General features: G+C 48.1%; 1 protein-coding gene across 1 annotated transcript in view; it reads right to left on the bottom strand.

Annotated features, from left to right (window-relative positions):
- The window catches only part of DCHS1 (dachsous cadherin-related 1), a 38,641-nt gene extending 28,875 nt beyond the window's left edge, over positions 1-9,766 (bottom strand). Inside the window, exon 1 of the mRNA XM_075546146.1 lies at positions 9,503-9,766. The gene's annotated coding sequence lies outside the window, so the exon portion shown is untranslated. The remainder of the gene's footprint in view (positions 1-9,502) is intronic.
- Positions 9,767-18,556: the final 8,790 nt, after the last annotated feature.

The raw sequence follows: 18,556 nt of genomic DNA, 5'->3' as shown, positions 1-18,556 counted from the left end.
ATGAGGCAGTTCCCCTAGGGTTGCTATGACTAGGAGTTGTCTCAACCGCACACAACAGCACCTAGTGGTTGTTCAAGGGTTGAAGTCTTGCCTACTATGTAGGAGATCAGGGTTCGATTCCAGGCCAAGGTACCTTAAGCACAGCTACTTCCCAGGTGTCCATGGGGGCTTCCGTGTTGCTATGATGCTGCACAGGTGCAGCTTCTAAGTGAAGGCAGACTAGGAAGAAAGGCCTGGCAATCTCCTGAAAAATCAGTCCATGTAAACCTTATGGATCTCAACAGTCCAATCACAAGAGTCACCAGGAGTCAGAGGACGACAGGACAATAAGGGAGGCAGAACAGCATCATGGTAGAGGCATGGACTTCAGGGTGAACCCACCTGGCTTGTTTCATTTCCAGCTCCACACTGACTCGCTGGATAACCTTGGGCAAGCCCCTTAATCCCTCGGTGCTTCTATTTCCTCACTGATAAAATCAGCGTACCTATAATCCCTGCCTACTATGTTGCAGTCAACAGTTATAGCAGCGCCTGGCACACAGCGAGCCTTTTTATAAATACCTAGACATGAGCTGAGTGCGGCGCTGAAGAAAATGGACTCTGCTGACGGACATGGCTGAGCTCAACCCCTGACTCTGTGCAAACCTTGGTGTTAGTTTCCTCTTCTGTGATTTGGAGACGAGCCTGCCTGCCTTATATGGTTGACATGAGGGTGCAATGCAGGAAGGCTCACATCACAAACAAACCCTAGCCTGGTCTGGTACACAGTGAAGCCTCAATAAACATTAGCTGCTGGGCATACACAATAGCCCTGGGGTCCGTGTGACTGCAGAGATTGAGGCTCAGAGAAGCTAGCAGAAAAAAGCCTGGAAGCAGTCAGTCGGACTGTGCTTTCAGCTACAGCACATTGCTCCGGAGGGGGTGGAGGGGGTGGTGGTGGTGGCGGCGGACATTACGAGGAATGTGCAGGTACAGGGCTGTATAATTGACTTGACAATAGAACAAGAGAGGAGAATGAGCCACCTTCTGCTTTCTCACTGTCATTGAGTCAATTCTGAGCCTTAGCAACCCTATAGGACGGAGGAGAACTGCCCCTGTGGGTTCCCGAGACTGTCAGTCTGTATGGGGGCAGAAAGCCTCACCTTTCAAGTTCTGCTTTTGGAGCGGGCATCTGACATTGTGCGCAGGTGGGCTGGAGAGGGAGGAAGGCTATCTGTGATGAGGCAATTGTCATGCCAGGCACAGTGAAAGGGGCATGGGGGCAGGTGCTGAGAGAAGCAATGAGAAGTGGAGGCTGTGTGGAGGGGCACCAAGGTCTCCAGGAGAGGGATATAAGGATGGAGGTCCGGGGCATGTGTGTGACATGATTCCCAGATTGATGTATTCAGCACACATCTACCGAAGACCTACCCTGTGCCAAGCCCTGTCCTAAACATTAGCACTATCACCATGACCTGGAGAGACCAAGCCCTTGATTTCCTGATGTTCACAGACAGGGATAGCTGAGGTGATGGGGAGGTGAGGAAGCTGGAAGCAGGGTGGTGGTGACAGGCAGCAAAGGCTTGGTCTTAATGTCCCAGACAACTGGAGTCTGGGCTGTAGATGAGGCCTAAAAGGTCTGAGCTAGCAGGAAGGCAATCTAGAGATGTCGAGAGGGGATGACAAGTGTGGGGGTAACAGGAAAGTTGAGGGGCAGGAGAGCCCAGGAGAGGGACTGAGTTGTGAAGAGTAAAATGAACAGTTTTATATAAATAGCTGTCTTCTTTCCGTGTCCTCAAATAATCTCTTAAGGAGAAACTGTCACCTCCATTTTCACCAGAGGAAACAAGTAGTACATTGTGCTGCTGGCAGGTCTGAGATGTGTCCCCTTTCTTCCTCTCTTCTCCTTCCTCCTCCTCATCAGCCAAGCTGGAAGTGTGTTCGAGGCTCTGAGAGAGAACATATTCTTCTTCAAACAGCTTACAGAGAGAAACATAAACAGCCAGGCCAGCCCGGTGCATTAAGTGAACCGAGACGGGCAGGCTGCCTCACACCTAGGAGCTCTCAGAGCACCACCTGCAGGAGATGCCCTCTCACCATGAGACACAGGGACAGCCCTCCCAAGTGGCAGTGCTTAAGATTGCCCTGGTGATGGGGGTTCACCCAGAGAACATGAAGGGAAAGGCAGGCAGCTGGAAGTCTAGAAGGTGGGAATGGAACAGCATGAATGACCTGGAGGGGCTTTTGCTTGCATGTAGCAGGGCATCAGAGAGGAAGGTGTCTGGTCTCTGTTACCGCTGACAGACGGGAAGGAAAGAGTAGACAGGTTCAGGAATCAGGGAGCCTAAGGCTCCTGAAGGGCAAGGGCTGGGGTACCAGGAGCTAGAGGACCCAGAGTGGGTGCGTGTGAGGAAGGAGCACCTCTGGAGAACGGGGCTGGGGATTTGGTGTCAGGCAAGGCCCTGCAGAACTCTGCGGTCTGCAAGCAAGGCACAGTGTTGTCATCCTCCATGCCCTCTGAGAACTCCACCCTCCACCTGCCCACTGGAGTAGGGTCTGCAAATTGTTGGTGTTCCTTGAATATCTGTCGAATGAATGGAAGAGGGGGAAAGTGCAGAGAGGGATCTCACAAAGAGAAGCCCAAGTGAAGGGGTGAGGGCAGAAAAGGGCGGGAGCTCAGGAAGGAGAAGCTGCAGGGGAGGAGATGGCAGGGACTCCAGTGGGGCACATGAATATGAGGAAAATGTTCATCATGTGCAGAACTGAGACCAGGTCTCAGTCTTCTGAAGACAGAGTGAGGGTGACGAGCTAGATGCAAGGAGCCTCAGGAGTCCAATCAAACCGCTACACAGGGCCCTGGAGCCCAGCCTGCCTGGTGGCATCAGGAAGGCAGTCTGGATGTTGGGATTTGAAGGACAAGAATGGGTTAACCAGGAGAAGAAGGAGTGAAGAGAGAGTGGTAGGGGCAAATGGCTATAAGAGCACACAGTCTTGGGGAACTCTGGGGGATGCAGCTGGAACTCACACTGGGAGTAAGGACATTGAGGCTGAGAGGCTGGGAGACAGTCTGATCACAAAAGGTCTTCTAAGCTTCATTAAGAAGTAGAGATTTTGATAAACAATCTGGAGGAGAAAACAACGGGACTGATGGTTCTGGGAGCACATAAGAGAGGGGGAGGTGGCGGAAAGGAAGGGGGTGTTAATAAACCCAGGGACAAGGGAACAACAAGTGATTCAAACTCAATGGTAAGGAGGGTGTAGGAGACCTGATAGAGCGTGATCAAGAGCAATGTAACAGAGGAAGTACTGAAACCCAAATGAAGGCTGAGCATAATAGTGGGACAAGAGGAAAGTAATAGGAAATAGATGAAAGAACTAGGAGGCAAAGGGCTTTTATAGAGGACTAAATACATGTATGTACATATGTAAATATATTGATATATGAGGATGGGGAATTAGATCTATGTGCATATTTATAGGTTAATTTTAAGGTAGCAGATGGACATTGAGCCCGTACTCAAGTACTCCCTCAATGCAAGAACATTTTGTTCTATTAAACTGGCATTCCATGATGCTCACCTTCCCAACATGATCACTGAAGACAAAGCAGATGCATAAGCAAATGTGTTGAAGAAAGTTGATGGTGCCCAGTTATCAAAAGATATAGTGTCTGGGGTCTTAAAGGTTTGAAGGCAAACAAGTGGTCATCTAGCTCAGAAGCAACAAAGCCCACATGGAAGAAGCACACCAGCCTGTGTGATCACGAGGTCGAAGGGGATCAGGTATCAGTCATCAAAGAATAAAAAAGTCATATCATTGTGAATGAGGGTTAATGCAGACTGGGGACCCAAAGCCCATCTGTAGGCAACTGGACATCCCCTTACAGAAGGGTCGCGGGGAGGAGATGAGCCAGACAGGGTGTAATATAGCAATGATGAAACCTACAAATTTCCTCTAGTTCTTTAATGCTTCCTGCCCCCTTCATCCCCACTATCATGATCCCAATTCTACCTTAAAAATCCAGCTAGACCAGAGGATGTACACTAGTACAGATAAGAGCTGGAAACACCGGGAATCCAGGACAGATAAACTCCTTAGGACTAATAATGAGAGTAGTGATACCAGGAGGGTAAGGAGAAAGTAGGGTAGAAAGGGGAACCGATCACAAGGATCTACATATAGCCCCCTACCAGGAGGATGGGTAACCGAAAAGTGGATGAAGGGAGACATCGGTCAGTGTAAGACATGGTAAAATAATAATTTATAAATTATCATGGGTTCATGAGAGGGTGGGGGTAGGGAGGGGAAAATGAGGAGCTGATACTAAGGGCTCAAGTAGAAAGCAAATATTTTGAGAATGATCATGGCAACAAATGTACAAATGTGCTTGACACTGGATGTATGTATGGATTGTGGTAAGAGTTATATGAGCCCCCAATAAAGTGATTAAAAAAGAAAAAAAAGAGATTTTATCCAAGGACAATGTAAAGGGATTATAGAATGCTGTATCGGGAGCGGTGAATGGCCCTTTTGCTGCAGTGAGAAGAATGGATTGGAAGAAGGGAAAGTAGGAGACAAATTAGGAGGCTCTTGAAGTAATTTTTGTGAAAAGGTGGTGTTAGGGACTGAATTATGTCCCCCTAAAATACTTGCTATGAATTCTAATGGTTATAATCCCATTTGGAAATGGGTTGTCTTTGTTATGCTAATGAGGCAGGATAAGCATAGGGGGTATCTTAAATCAATCTCATGTGAGATATAAAAAAGATTAAATAATCCAGCTGACAGCTCGAGCTGGGGTGAGAGAGAGGCCAAGACACATGGAGATCTCCAAGCGAATCAGGAAGCAGAAGCTGCGAGACAAGGACCTTCCTCCAGAGCCCACAGAGAGAAAGCCTTTGCTAGAGCCGGCACTCTGAAGCCAAACTTCCATCCTCTAAAACTGTAAGCAAATAAATGTCTGTTTATTGAAGCCTCCATTTGTGGTATTTCTGTTATAGCAGCGCTAGATAAAACTAAGACAGATGGCGAGGTAAAGGCAACAGCAGAGGCAGGCAAGGGGTAGAATCAACAGGTTCCAATGACTTTCTGAATTATGGGATATGTAGAGAAGGGAGTAGTTACAGTTAATTTCTGGGTTTCTAGTTTGTCAACTGAGTGCATGGTGATCTCAGGGAAGAAGGAATGATGCATTTCACTCTTGAATATGATAAAGTCGCTGTATGGAGCCTTGGCAGCGTAGTGGTTTGGCGTTTGGCTGTGATCCTCAGAGTCAGCAGATCAAAACCAACAGCTACTCCAAGGGAGAAAGACAATGTTTTCTACAAAGGTGAAGAGTTACAGTCGCTGAAACCCACAAGGGCAGTTCTACCCTGTCCTATAGGGACATTATGAGTTGGCATCGATTTGATGCCAGCTGTGAGCTATAGAGGTCAAGTAGGGAGTGAATGCTGGACTTGACCACTGGATATGCAGGTCTAGAGCAAAACAGGGAGGTCTGGAAGGGAGATAGATACTTGAGAATGACCAGTCCTGGACAAGAGGGCAATGGATCAGCTACTGAGTGATCACCAAGGCAATAAGGCAATCCAAGCTAGAACCCCAAGCAACTGAACTGTTCAGGGGCCAAGCAAAGGAGGCCTCAAAACATCTTGGGACAGAACAGCGAGGAGAAGCCCCGGAAAAGATGCATGAATCTCACCAGATATCTCCTCATTTTCCTAAGTCACCCGCTAAAGTGTAAACTCCTTGAGGGTAGAACCAGTGTCTCCCATCACTGCTTTCTCATCACTATGAAATGCGGGCAGGATAAAATGGGGGTCAAAAGAGAAGAGCTACTTAAAGAAAAAGATTGGCCCAAACATGCCACATCCTGCCAAAATGTCAAGCAGTTGAGGACTTCGGGAGGAAACAAACCAAAATAAAAGCCAAATTTGTCAGGTAAGGGGTCACTTTCCCTCAGGATGAGCAGCGACGCTGAAGGAGCAGGAGTAAATGGGGAGTGAAGTGAGGAAAGGGGGTGCAGAAGACTTGCACACACGTGGCAGAGAAGCACAGAAAGACAGCACCTTCACTAACGAGGCATTAGGGGTCAAGGAAGAACAAGAGACACTGGAGAATCTTTGTACTCTTACCAGAGAATGGATATAAAAGGACAAATTAGAGACATGGAGTAAAACCAGAGGCTACTCAGTCAAGTGAGGCCCAAGTGGAGGAGGAGAGGAATGGGGTCCCTAGCACAAGAGAAGGAGTTGTCCCCTATCGAAGAGACGCCTCTTTGGTATTATAGGCAGGAAGAAGCAAAGACTGAAAAAGGTACTGGTAAACTGTGAGGAGGGAGACAAGGCAGAGGGAATTCCAATCAGATGGTTACAAGTTCTTCAGTGGAGAGCAGACCTAGTTCTCTCCTCTTAATTCTGCCCTCCGCTCCATTCCTCATGTCCTTTCTGTCACTGCCGACTTGACTCCACTGCCCGAGGAGCCCTTGAAAGCATCTACTTTTTTCTTCTCTACTGTCACAACAGCAGTTGGGCCAACACGATCCTCTCCTGTGTTCCTGTCAATGCCCACTGTCGCCTTCCCGTCATGCTCCTCTCTCCACTTCATGCTGCTATCAAAGTGATGTCTCCAAGACAGATCCGATCATATCCCACCACAGCTCCAAACGAATTGACGATTCTCCTTTATTGGGTCAAGTGAATTGCTTCTTATGACCCACAAGATCCTTCAAGATCTAACCCTCTGAACCGTGAAAAGAATTGTATCAGCCCCAATAAATTGTTAAAATAATTAAATAAATAAATAATGAAAGAAAATGAAAAAAAAAAGAAAAAAGATCTAACCCTCTAACGACCTCACCCACTGACTTTTCTCTCCCCATCTCTTATTTTCACTAAACTACTTGTAGCCTTCACACACACACACACACACACACACACAACACATGTTCTATACTTGAGCTTTACCATGCTACCGTCTTGGCTTATAACATTCCCATCCACACGACCTCTCTACCATCTCTCCTTTACTTGAGTGACTTCCTCTTTACCCCCGAGTTTAGGCTTCAATGCCACTTTCCAGAGAAAGCATCTTCCAAAGCTCCTTCAAAACACATCACTGCCGTTGAGTCAATGCCTACTCATAGCAACCGCATGGGTTTCAGAGATTGAAATTGCTTATGGGGATAGAAAGCAGTCTTTCTCCTGAGGAGCTGCTGGTTTCGAGCGGCTGACCATGTGGATCGCAGCCCAATGTGGAACCCGTACACCACCAGGGCTCCTTTTATCCAGGGGTAGGATAAAAGAATGTGACAAGGAAAACCGGTGGCACAATGGGTTAAGCAATAGGCTGCTAACTACAGTTTGGTGGTCCAAGTCCACCAGCCGCTCTAAGGGAGAAAAACGGGACTGTCTGGTCACATAAGGCTTTAGAGTCTCAGAAACCCTAACAGGTTCACTGTGAGTCCGAATCAAGTTGATGGCAGTGAGTGGGCATTTATTTAATTTTGGAAGACTCAGTGAGGCTGGGGTATATTGAAACATGAATTTATAGGTCTCATCACTTGATGTGGTACAAAATTATTCCACCTTGTAGGATTGACACTTTGTGGGACAAATAATCTCAAGGACAATGGGGCAAAGAGTGGCCAAAGGAGGAGCTGAAGGGAAAGCACATAAAGTCAGGAAAGAGTGGATTAGAAGCAGAGAGGTCAAGGGACAAAAGATCATTCTGAGGTTGAAGAGTCAGTGTAATTAGAGCCAGGGGGTAGGAGGTTGTGCATGGAGATTGGAGTGCAGCTTAACATTTAGAGACGGAATAGCACTAGAGAGGAGAGGAGAGGAGAGGAGAGGAGAGGAGAGGAGAGGAGAGGAGAGGAGAGGAGAGGAGAGGAGAGGAGAGGAGAGGAGAGGAGAGGAGAGGAGAGTCTCAGGAGTTTAGGGGGTTGAGAAATTGTGAGACTGGAGGTCTGGAGGGGCACTTACAACTAAGGGAGAAATCCGGGTTAGAGGAAGACCAACCAGGTCCAAAGTTTTTCAGGGAGAAGGAGTAATGCGTGGCAGAGCCAGGATGATGTGAATATTATACGGTACAGTCAGTTAGGACAACTCTTCCTGCAGTGTGTGTCGCCCAGGACTGTACTTCCAATGGGTTGTACAAGTGGCTAACGTGTGTGGCGAGGGCAGTTTGGACACTGGCTGCTATTAGTGTGAGGTCTCTGAGGACCCGTTAGGTACAGGGAACTCCAGTGAAGTCTACTTCTATCTGTAGGCATTGACAATTTTCCAGTGGATACATATTGCTGGGACAGTGTGGTCTGAGAAGCAGGGGCTGTGACCATGATCCTGAGTATGTCTCAGCTGAAACAGCATCTTCTGAGGGTGTGTGTTGCCAGCAGCTGTGTCTCTGGAGAGGTGTTGGTAGTAACAGTGCCTCCCATGGCATGTGTTGGCCGTGACAATGATCCCGTTGGAATGTGTTGGCTGCAGAGTTTCTGCTGTGTGTTGTCATGAGAGCATCTTCTGTAGGTGTGTGTTGGCTCAACAGAGCCTACTAGGTGGGTGTGTTGCCTCTGACAGCACTTCCAGAGGGAGTGCGAAGGCTGTGAGGGTATCTCCCGTGGATGCATGTTGCCTCTGGACTGCGTCCCCTGTGGATTGAGCAGGACTATGACTGTGTCCCCTGTGAGTAGTCGAGGAGTTGACATAAGCGACAATATTTTTCTGGCCTATGACCTTGTGGCTGCGGGCCCAGCCCACGCCACACTGAGTTCATTGTGCTTCTAGGGCTCCCTTTTCCCCACCCCCTCCACGTGGGACCCAGGCCTGCAGTGACCTCCCTCTGTCCCCTACACAGGATTCTGATCGCGGCAGGCATTCCCCACACAAACTCTCACTTGCTTGAGCACCAGCTTGTGCTCACATCACGCTTCAGGCTTTGTCTCTTTTCCCCTTCTATTTACACCCCCCCTCCGCCCCAGTTTCTTTGTCTCTGTCTCGGGTTGTCTCTGTCACACACTCATCCTCCACCTTTTGACACATGGCTCCCACAGAAGCAAACGACATACACGTACACTGGGTCTCGACTTGGGGCTCCCTCACCATCACACACCCATTCTGACCCACACATCTCCGGGGTGACACGCACTTACACACGCGGCCAAACAGGCAGACACAGTTACACGACCGCTCCGTGACATGCACGACACCGGAGCGCTCACACACTGAGGGGCGCACACAACCCAGTCCGCACCCCGCAGCCCGCCCCTCGGATCCGGGCACACTCTCGGGCTGCCACACACCCGGACTCGGTGACACACGCACACAAAGACACCCAGGCCCTGCCCCCACGCTCACGTTCACGCTCGCCCTAGTCCCGCAGGCCCAGGCCCCCCTCCCCCATTGTCTCGGGCTCAGAACAAAGCCCCCGGCTCCACCGCCGCCGCCGACGCCGCCACCCGGGGAGCTCGGCCGCGCAGCGGGCGCGAGCGGGCGGGCGGACGGACCAGGCGGCCACAGGCACTGACCTCCGCGCGGCGCGGGTTCCCTCGCCCGGTCCCGGGGCGCTGTCCGGCCGCGGTCAGCCCCCCGGGCAGCGCTCGCCCTCCCGGGGCCTGGGGCTGCGCATCGTCTGGCCCCTCAATACCCCGGTCCCACGCCCCGTTCCGGGTGGGCGGCCGTCGATCGCGCGCCCTTGGCCGTCGGTCTGGCCGTCGGTCTGGCTGTCCGCCGTCGCCGGGGCGCCGCCTCCTCCACAGCGGCCCCGCGGAGGATGCGAGATTCGCCGCCGCGGCCCCGCGCCCCCTCCCCTCCCTCCCTCCCCTCCCCCGCCCTCCGCGCGGTAACCCGAGCCCCCGCCCCTCCGCCCGCGGAGCCCCCGCCCCCGCCCCCACCCAAGAGCCGCGGGCCCCCCCACCGCCCGCCCTCCGCCCCTCGACTTCCCGGCCCCAGCTCCCGGCGCCGGATCCGGACCCAGCGCCGCGCCATCCCCCTGGTCCGTCCCCGTTCTCCACTTCCCTCTCCCGGTCACGTCCCGCGTCCCCTTCTGCCATCCCATCTCTGCGCTGGACCCTCCGCCCGCTGCTCTGCGGTCCCTGCGGCTCACCTCCTCCTGAGCCTCTCCGTGGGCCTTCTTCTCGCATCCCCTATTCCCCCTCTTCCCCTCCACTCACCCACTTCACCCTCATTGTTGCAGACCCCCGCCCCTTCCCCGCCCCACTCTTTAATCTCCCTTCTCTTCTTCCAGTACCCCCATCCCGTTAACGTCACCCCGTCTTCCTCTCCTTTCCTCTCCATCCTCTTCCGCCCATTTCCTTCCCTTCATTCCCCTTTGCCCCCCTGCTCCCAGCCTCTTCTCCCCATAATCTCTCATCACAACCCTTCGCCTGACCCCCACCCCTTTCACCATTCCCCATTCCTACGCCTTCTCCCCATTCCCTGGTCTCAACTCCATTTTCCCTATCCGCCTCTTTCTCTGGACCCTCGTTCCTTCTCAATCTCCCTTGGTGACTTCTTTTTGTCCCGAGCTCCTTATTTGTTTGCCTTCGTCCAACATCATCTTCTCTTCCCCTCACTGTCACGTTCATCCCTAATGTGACGCTAAAGCGAGTGGAGGATATTAGAAAGAAGACGTCTTGGTGGTCTAAACTCTAAACCGGGATGGGTCCTCAGAGAAGGGAAGGGAGCAAGGAGGTGGTCACGGGCGCGAGGGGCCAAACAAGAGAGGGAAATGGGGAGAGGTGAAATCGGACCGAGGTCGAGTGCAGCCCTCGGTCTAGGAACTAGAAGAATGTTGGCTCCTCCCCTCTTCTCCTTCCTCCGAGCTGCGAGAGGGCTGTGTGAAGGAAAGATCGTCTGAACTTGAAACCTGTACAATGGTACAAAGAAGCCAGGCACTGCTGGGGAGAGCAGGCCGTTTCCGTTAAGGCAGAAGGGAGTGTGGTTTGGGGGAAAGAGGAGTGAGGGAGAGGCAGGCGTCCTCGATGACATTCAGATTTCTGGCTTGGGCAGCTGGGTGGATGGATGGTGGTGACGATCACTGTGCAGACAGACAAAAGGAGCGGGAGGAGGTTGCTGAGCTTAGTGGAACCACGATGACTTGTGATTTGGAGGGGTAGACTTTGAAGTGCCGGTTAGGTAGGCAGGTCCGCAGTTGAGAGGAGCGGTCTGGGATGAACATAAATATTTGGGAGCCATCTGCAAATACCGTATAAGCTTGAATATAGGGTGAGGTTTTTTTGTTTTTCTGTTTTTCCAAAATCATCCCTCAGGAAAGAGGGAGTAACCTTATATTTGAGTCCTTACAAAGTCTCTCATATTACAGGGTTTGCTCTCATTTACTTTATTTTGAACAACAAACCACTGGATAGGGCAGTATGGTATGGTGACTAAGCTTGTGGACTCTGGAGCCAGACTGCCTGGCTTGGGGTCCTGACTCTGCCATTTACAAGCTGTGTGGTTTGGGGAAAGTTTCTTAACCTGACTCGGCCTCAGCTTTCTCATCTATAAAGTGGGAGATGACACCAGGCCCGATCTCATAGGGAGGCGTGAAAGTCACGCGTTCTAATGCATGGAAAAATATCTGTACTCGGTGTGTAGTAAGTGCTCAGCAAATGCTAGCTATTTTTACTGTGTGGGCAGACCCTTCACCTGAACTGCGCTCGACAATGCTATTTTGGATGCTTGTAGAAGTCATTTGCTAGAATCAGTAGTCGAAGCAATTTCACACAGCTATTATAACTATTCCTGGCAGCATGATCTCACAACTGCATGTGTTGCATGTCTCTAAATATGCTTTTTAAAGATTGCTTTAAAAAGCAGGGCGATAGTCCTTGGGAGGGAGTTCCGAGAGGCTGGAAAAGTTCTATTTCTTGACCTGAGTGATGTTCTAGGGCGTTTACTTTGTGACATCCATTGCACTGAAGACCTATGCCGTATGTCCTTTTCTGTGTGCGTGTTACACTACAATAAAAAGTTAACAAGGATAGAATCACTTTTAAAAAGCAATACATTAAGTGATTTTTGGAGGTCATGAATATACTCTTACAGGATGCATGCCAGAAACCAACTGCCCTGGAGTGATGCAAATGGAACTTGTGACTTGGGATAAAGTTTCCAACAACTCCATCAAATGTAGGCTCACACGGTGCTGTGTACTCTCCCAAACTGTTTACTTAAACTGGAAAAGGTGTAAGATGACTGAAAAGGTGACCCAAGTGATGAGAAAGACACTGCCTTTCAAGGTGCATGTGAAGAGCATACGTAAAAGGCTAGATACATTGTGAGGATGGAAAAGCAATATTTCTTAAGTCAAATATAATCTATGAGCAATGATATGTGCAACTGTGTATAACTAGGGCCATTAAGTAATCCAAGTAGACTTTTGAGTGTCTCACCCACATCTCTAACGGTGGGTCAAAAAACTTTTTGAATTTTTTTTTTTTGAGAAAATGAGGACTCGCCTTAGGGTTTGGATGCCTTATATGGTAAATGTGGCAGATAGAAAGTAAAACTAAGGGAGTGAATACGATTGCTCAGTGAGAGCTGTACAGGGGGATGAGAAAGAAGGGAACCTAGGACAGACCCAAGAAGCTCTATAACATTTAAAGGTTGGGGAGAGGAGAAACAGGTACTTTAGGGGAACAAGATGACTTATATTATTGCTTCCTTCATTTATTAAAGACACATTTAAGACCTTACAGTGTAGCAGCTTTACACTGAAAATACATAATTAAGAAAGACTAAAGGGGATCCCCAAAGTGCAGACATTATAGGAGAGAGACCGCTATTATAAGGGAGAAAAACAAAACAAAGATAGACTTTCATACTAAAGGGAGTGAACTTTGGAGATTGCCAAGTGAAAGGGGCGGGGGGTGGCGGGGAATAAAGCAATAGGCAAGACTGTTGATGGGTGTTAACCTGGGGTGAATGGATGATAGTACCCCACAAGAGGGCAAAGAGAAATCAAGGCGTGGGTGAACTATTGAGGGTTGGGGGGTTGTTTACTAATGTAAATTATTAAACAAAAATTTGATTACCTGAAATGTAAACCCAAACTAATTAACAATAAAATATGTTTAAAAAAATGAATGACTAAGGAGCTCACCATAAGCTGTGAAGGCAGGCTTACCCCTTGGCATAGACAGGCTTACCCCCTTGGAATTGGGAGTATAGTAATAAAGGAAAGCACAAGACTTTTTCCTGGAGAGGATTCCTCCTCCAGGATGGGGCTGGGATGTCAGCAAATAGATAATACTGGCACTGGAGCTTGAAGGTCGAGTAGATACTTATCAGAAGAAGATATTGGAGAAAGGGCTTTCAGGCACCATAAACAGGCATGTCCACGTCACCATAATTTCTGGTCCTAGGTAGATGCTATATAGGGGACAGTAGTGGTGGTCCAGAGTAGGTTGACTTGGCAGGCATGTCGGACTTCTGGATTAGTGTGAAAGGAGAAAGTAGAAAAAGGAAATAGGAATACATTGGGAAGGACCTTCACTGTCAGGATGAAAGGAGACAAAACAGATTTCAGTCTCAATATCTAACTTATTGTGAGCTAGTGAAAATAGAATGGGTTAAGAGGAGTATGATATAAGAGAAATTATGGAACTTAAAGATGGTAGAGAGGAAAGATTCTGAGATGTTTCTGGTTCCCTGGGTCATATACTTATTAAGAGAGAGATAAAATGATGAATTGTGTTTTTGAAATGATGAGTTTGAAATCTATGTGAAACATGCAGATAAAGATGCTTGTTGGAAGGTACCATATATACTCGAATATAAGCCGACCCGAGTATAAGTCGAGGTACCTAATTATTACCTGGGAAACCAGAAAACCTGATTGACTCGAGTGTAAGCCTAGGGTGGAAAAGGCAAAAGCTATTGTTGAGTTTCAATAATCAAAATAAATGAAAATAAAATTACTAAAAATTGAGACATCAGTGGGGTAATGTATTTAAATATTTATTTTAAATAAAAACATAAATAAAAGGACAACAAGTCATTTAACATTAGTAAACCAGCACAGTAAGTGGAAAATAGGTTCAACAAAACCAGTAAGGTATCAACAAGGATACCTTAAGAGTACTATTCCCTGAGCTTAATCAGCAACCAAGCTAAACTGTAAAGAGTTAAAATCCTTCAAACTGGGTTCCTCATCATCTTCCGTATCCCAATGCAGAGCTTCAGCTGGTGTGAGGTCATCATAGACGCTGTCCTCACTGAGATCGCCGTCATCACCATCACTGCTGTCATTTTCATACAAAGCACGGTCTTCACTGCCATCCATAGCATTACTAATACATTTCTGGAAGGCACGTTGTACCATGTCTTCTGGAATGTCTTCCCATGCATCTCGAATCCACTTTGCTATTAACTCTATGTCAGGTGCCATGAGATTTCCTCCTTTTGCTAGTCGGGCTTGACCAGATGACATCCATTCATGCCACATCCTTCCCTCACGGTCTTTAAAAGGCTTATTCAAAGATACAAGTCATAGGATGGCTCTGATTGGTTAGATGTGAGTAAACAAACATTCAAAGCCCTGCAGTGTCAGCGGGGCTTTGAATGAACAGCGGAGAAATGGCAATCACCCGCGAGATAACAGGTGCTCGTCTTTTTCTCTTGGGGGGCCCCAGTGAGGTGTTACACCTCGCTGGGGTACCACTGACCCGTGTATAAGCCAAACCCCAGTTTTTCAGCACATTTTTTGTCGGCTTATACACGAGTATATACGGTAAGTAGAAAACTTGGAATTCAGAGGAGACATCTGGGCTGATTGGGGTTGACTATAGATATTTTGGACACTGCATCATACAGATAATGAGTGGAACCATGAATATTGGTGTGGTGACCTAGAGAGCGTATATAATAAGAAGGACTAGGTAGGTCTACAAAAGGACCCTGAAGAGGAGTGAGCAGGAGTGACCAACAATGTAGTGCCCAACGTGTTCTCAGTAGCCAGGAAACAAACAGCTCTTAGAATGCAAAAGCTGTCGACAGAGTAAAAACCCCACAGTAAGATGAGAGCTGAAAGGTCTGCTAGATTTTGGAATCAGGGTCTAGTTAAAGAGCTTAGTGATCAAAGGAGAGGACAGGAAAAAGAAAGTAAAACAAAACAAGAAACAGATGACATTGAGATAATGAGTAAGTCGAAGTAAAGCAGGAGTGACGTGTAAGAGTGAAAATTCTTTAATTGCATGGGAAAGAAACCCAATTTGAATTAGTCTAATAAGGAAGGGTAGATTATTGGCCCAAGGTTTCAAGCCTGAGAGATGACTAGCAAATGGAGCCAGAAACTTAAATGCCACAAAGGCTTTCTCTGTCTCTAGCTTCTGTTTTTCATTTCATTTTGTTTATAGCTTCATTTTCCCCTACTGGTTTTTTTTAAATATAAAGTTTTTAATTTGGGGGACATTTTAGATTTACAGAAAAGTTGTAAAGATAGTATTGAGAACTTCCATATGGTCTTTGGTTAGTTTCCTCTAATGTCGTTGTTATTATCAGGTGCCATTGAGTAGGTTCTGATTCATGGCAACCCTATGTACTACAACAAACAAACCTCTGCCCGGTTCTGCACCCTCCTGACACTTGTTCCTATATTTCAGCCCATTGATGCCACCACTGTGTCAAACCATCTTGTTATCCTTCCTCTTTTTCACTGTCTCTCAACTTCAACAAGCATGATGTCCTTTTCCAGGGACTGGTCTCTCCTGATAACATGTCCAAAGTACATGAGAATGATACCATCTTAAATATTTATTGGTACAGTTGCCAAAAAGAAGAGCTTGCCATCGGCACCTTTTTTTGTTGGTTGCAAAGCCACACCTCTGACACAGGAAGCTCCAGCCTCAGAGCAACCCTATAGGGCAGAGTAAAGCTTCATAAATCTTTACAGAATCAGATTGCCAGAACTTTTCTCCTACTTTTCTTCATATCACTACATTTCTATTTGGAGCCTGTGGGATACAGAAAGATTTCTCCCAAGTTGTCTCCCCCAAATATATGGCCAACCCAAGATGCTGCTTGCTATGCATGGTAAATGACTGTACACTAGGAGGTCAAGGAAAGTAGGTCAGAGGTTATTCTCCCTAAGGGTTATCAGTCATCTAGAGCAACCAGGCTGTATAGTCTGCCTCACTCTAAGTAGGGACCACTCCCTTCTGATATTGTTCCCTTGAAGGAGTGTCCAAAGGCAAGCCCAGGACCACTCAAGGATGACTAAGGTTAGGCCACTATATGAGTCTAGGGTCACCCCATCTTGCCACATATGTGTCCCTATTATCTCCCTTTACTATCACGTGTACACCCTTAGGTCACCCCCCTCCTATTGCTTGTATTACCTATGTTACAACCCCTACCTATGACATAGGTCGTTATCTGTAATCAGGAGGCTTGAATGCCCCCAAAGGTATATAAACTTTGGGTAGAATTAAATCGCAGGCTTCCACCCGCCCTCTCTGCCCGTACTGTATATGGACCTGGCTGGTGAGATCATGGCAGTTCAGAAGGTGAGCATGCTACTATGAAATGTGTCTGCCTCCTTTATTTTACCTTCTCTTCTATCTCCTTTATTTTCTATGACTTTACTATAATCTTTATATATCTTAACTGTACAGTTGTGTCTACCAAACCTGTGATAGTTGTGAGGGGCTGGTCTACTCCCACAAATGGCGCCCAATGTGGGGTAGTAGGATATGGCCCCACCGGATGGCAAAGTGAATCAGGGAAATTGTGTGAAGTGAGGATCCGGTGTGAGGATTAGCAGATAAGTAGGAATAAGAATAATAGTATCATATTTTAAAGAGGACAATGGGACAAAAGAAGTAAACCTAAGACTTATGTTATTACTCTCACACATTTACTGCAAATAACAGAAGGTAGCAGTAATGAATAAAAAGATGCAAAGATTTCTACAAGTGGTGAAAAAGTATAATCCATGGTTCCCAGAGAAAGGAATGATAGGTAGGCTAGCATAGGGCTGGGGAATGTCCGTTAATGCATTCCCAGAGGGCTAAGCTACGGAAACAAAGAAGTGGCGCACTGCACATGCTCAGAGGTTCAGGTTTCCTGCTGGCCGGTAGGCATGGGTGGACGCTGAACCTGGATTGGCCCATCTAGGCCAGGTGAATTCAGTTCAGCCAATGGGGTCGATCAGGGGTCATCCACCACACCTCTCCGTGGAATCCTTGAAAAGGTAGGAGCCTAGAGTCAAGAGACATCTTTTGCGTGATACCGCCAGTTTCCAGCCAGGCTGCATGTGCGGGCGGAGTCCTATGGGTGCCGTGTAAACCCAAAACTTCTTCTAACTCTCATAAAACTCACTTGGATCACAAACCAGGCTTTGGCGTGAATTCTTTCTCGTGTGGAGCCAAGGACCGAGGTATAGATCTAGCTCCAGAGAGATCTAACAGGAACTTTATATCTAGGAACTTGGGAGAAATCTTTCTGTATCCCACAGACACCAACCCACCTCAGAGTTTCAGGGTGGAGACGGCTTAAGTCCCCTCCTGAACAGCTTAAAAACTTGCTCTTCACCACAGATAGGCACAACTTCATTGGCCCCCATGCTGATGGGTGAATCTCACCTGGGATCACAGAATGAAGGACAAATCATAGGCTTGAGACAAATAGCGGAACTCCTTGATGTAAGTGGTGGGATCTCTAGAAAAGGAACCTGAGTACATTTCAATTTGAGCTAAGTTAGTGAGAGGAAAGGGAACACGAACCCAGACCATCCCTGCAGCCCTGGCCACTTCCTGGAGAGGACAAAGGAGAGGGGGATTCTCGGGTGTGTTTACTGACAGGAGAGACAAGTGAGGGTCCAGGTTCACCTGAGCCAGCAGGCAGAGGAGTGGTCAGGAAAGGACAGGGAAGGAGGACGTGGGGGGCCAGGGTAAAGAGGGGGTGAGTAGAAGGGGAAGGGGAGGCAAGGTGCTCACTCTGGTTAGGTTGGTCCAAAAGGTTGGTGAGAGAAGGGCTCAGTGCTGGAGAAGGAGAGTCTTCCCAGAATAAGAGAACCTTGGAAGGGGAATAGGAAATACAAAGAGAGGATGGGAGCACAGAAAAAAAGAAAGCTTGAATACACGGGACCTCAGGCCACTTCTCTGTCCTTTGGCAGAAGTTACTTAGATTGGTTAGAATATTGAAATAAAAAATCCCTTGTCTGGGCCACTTAGACCCATTATCCAAATTGTACTTGGGCCACTTAGCCATGCAAATAAATATGAGGCGCTTTGGACTAATGTCCAGCACCAGCCCCAGTTTAGTGAGGTTGGCCAAGAGGCACCCTAGTGGTATCTGGGGATCAGTTTTCTAATTATTATTACCCATGGCTAATTTCCAGAGACCAATAGTCTAGGTTATAGGACCAGTGTCCTGACCACTTACCCTTGGCTACAGACAGAATAAGGAGGACTGGCGTGTTGACAAGGACGTCTCCATTGCCACCCTGGGCCAGGCAGGAAAATAGAGGGCAGTCTCTGACATGGCCACACCCTATGGACAGAGAGGCTGGCAGGGCTCATCAGAAATAGACATGGGTTGGGACTTAGTCTCTGTGCTACCAGACCAGAGTGCGACCG

Source organism: Tenrec ecaudatus, chromosome 4, assembly GCF_050624435.1.
Source record: "Tenrec ecaudatus isolate mTenEca1 chromosome 4, mTenEca1.hap1, whole genome shotgun sequence".
NCBI classification, from domain to species: domain Eukaryota; kingdom Metazoa; phylum Chordata; class Mammalia; order Afrosoricida; family Tenrecidae; genus Tenrec; species Tenrec ecaudatus.
The sequence above is the reverse complement of the archived record's forward strand: the minus strand, read 5'-3'. Positions and strand labels throughout refer to the sequence as shown.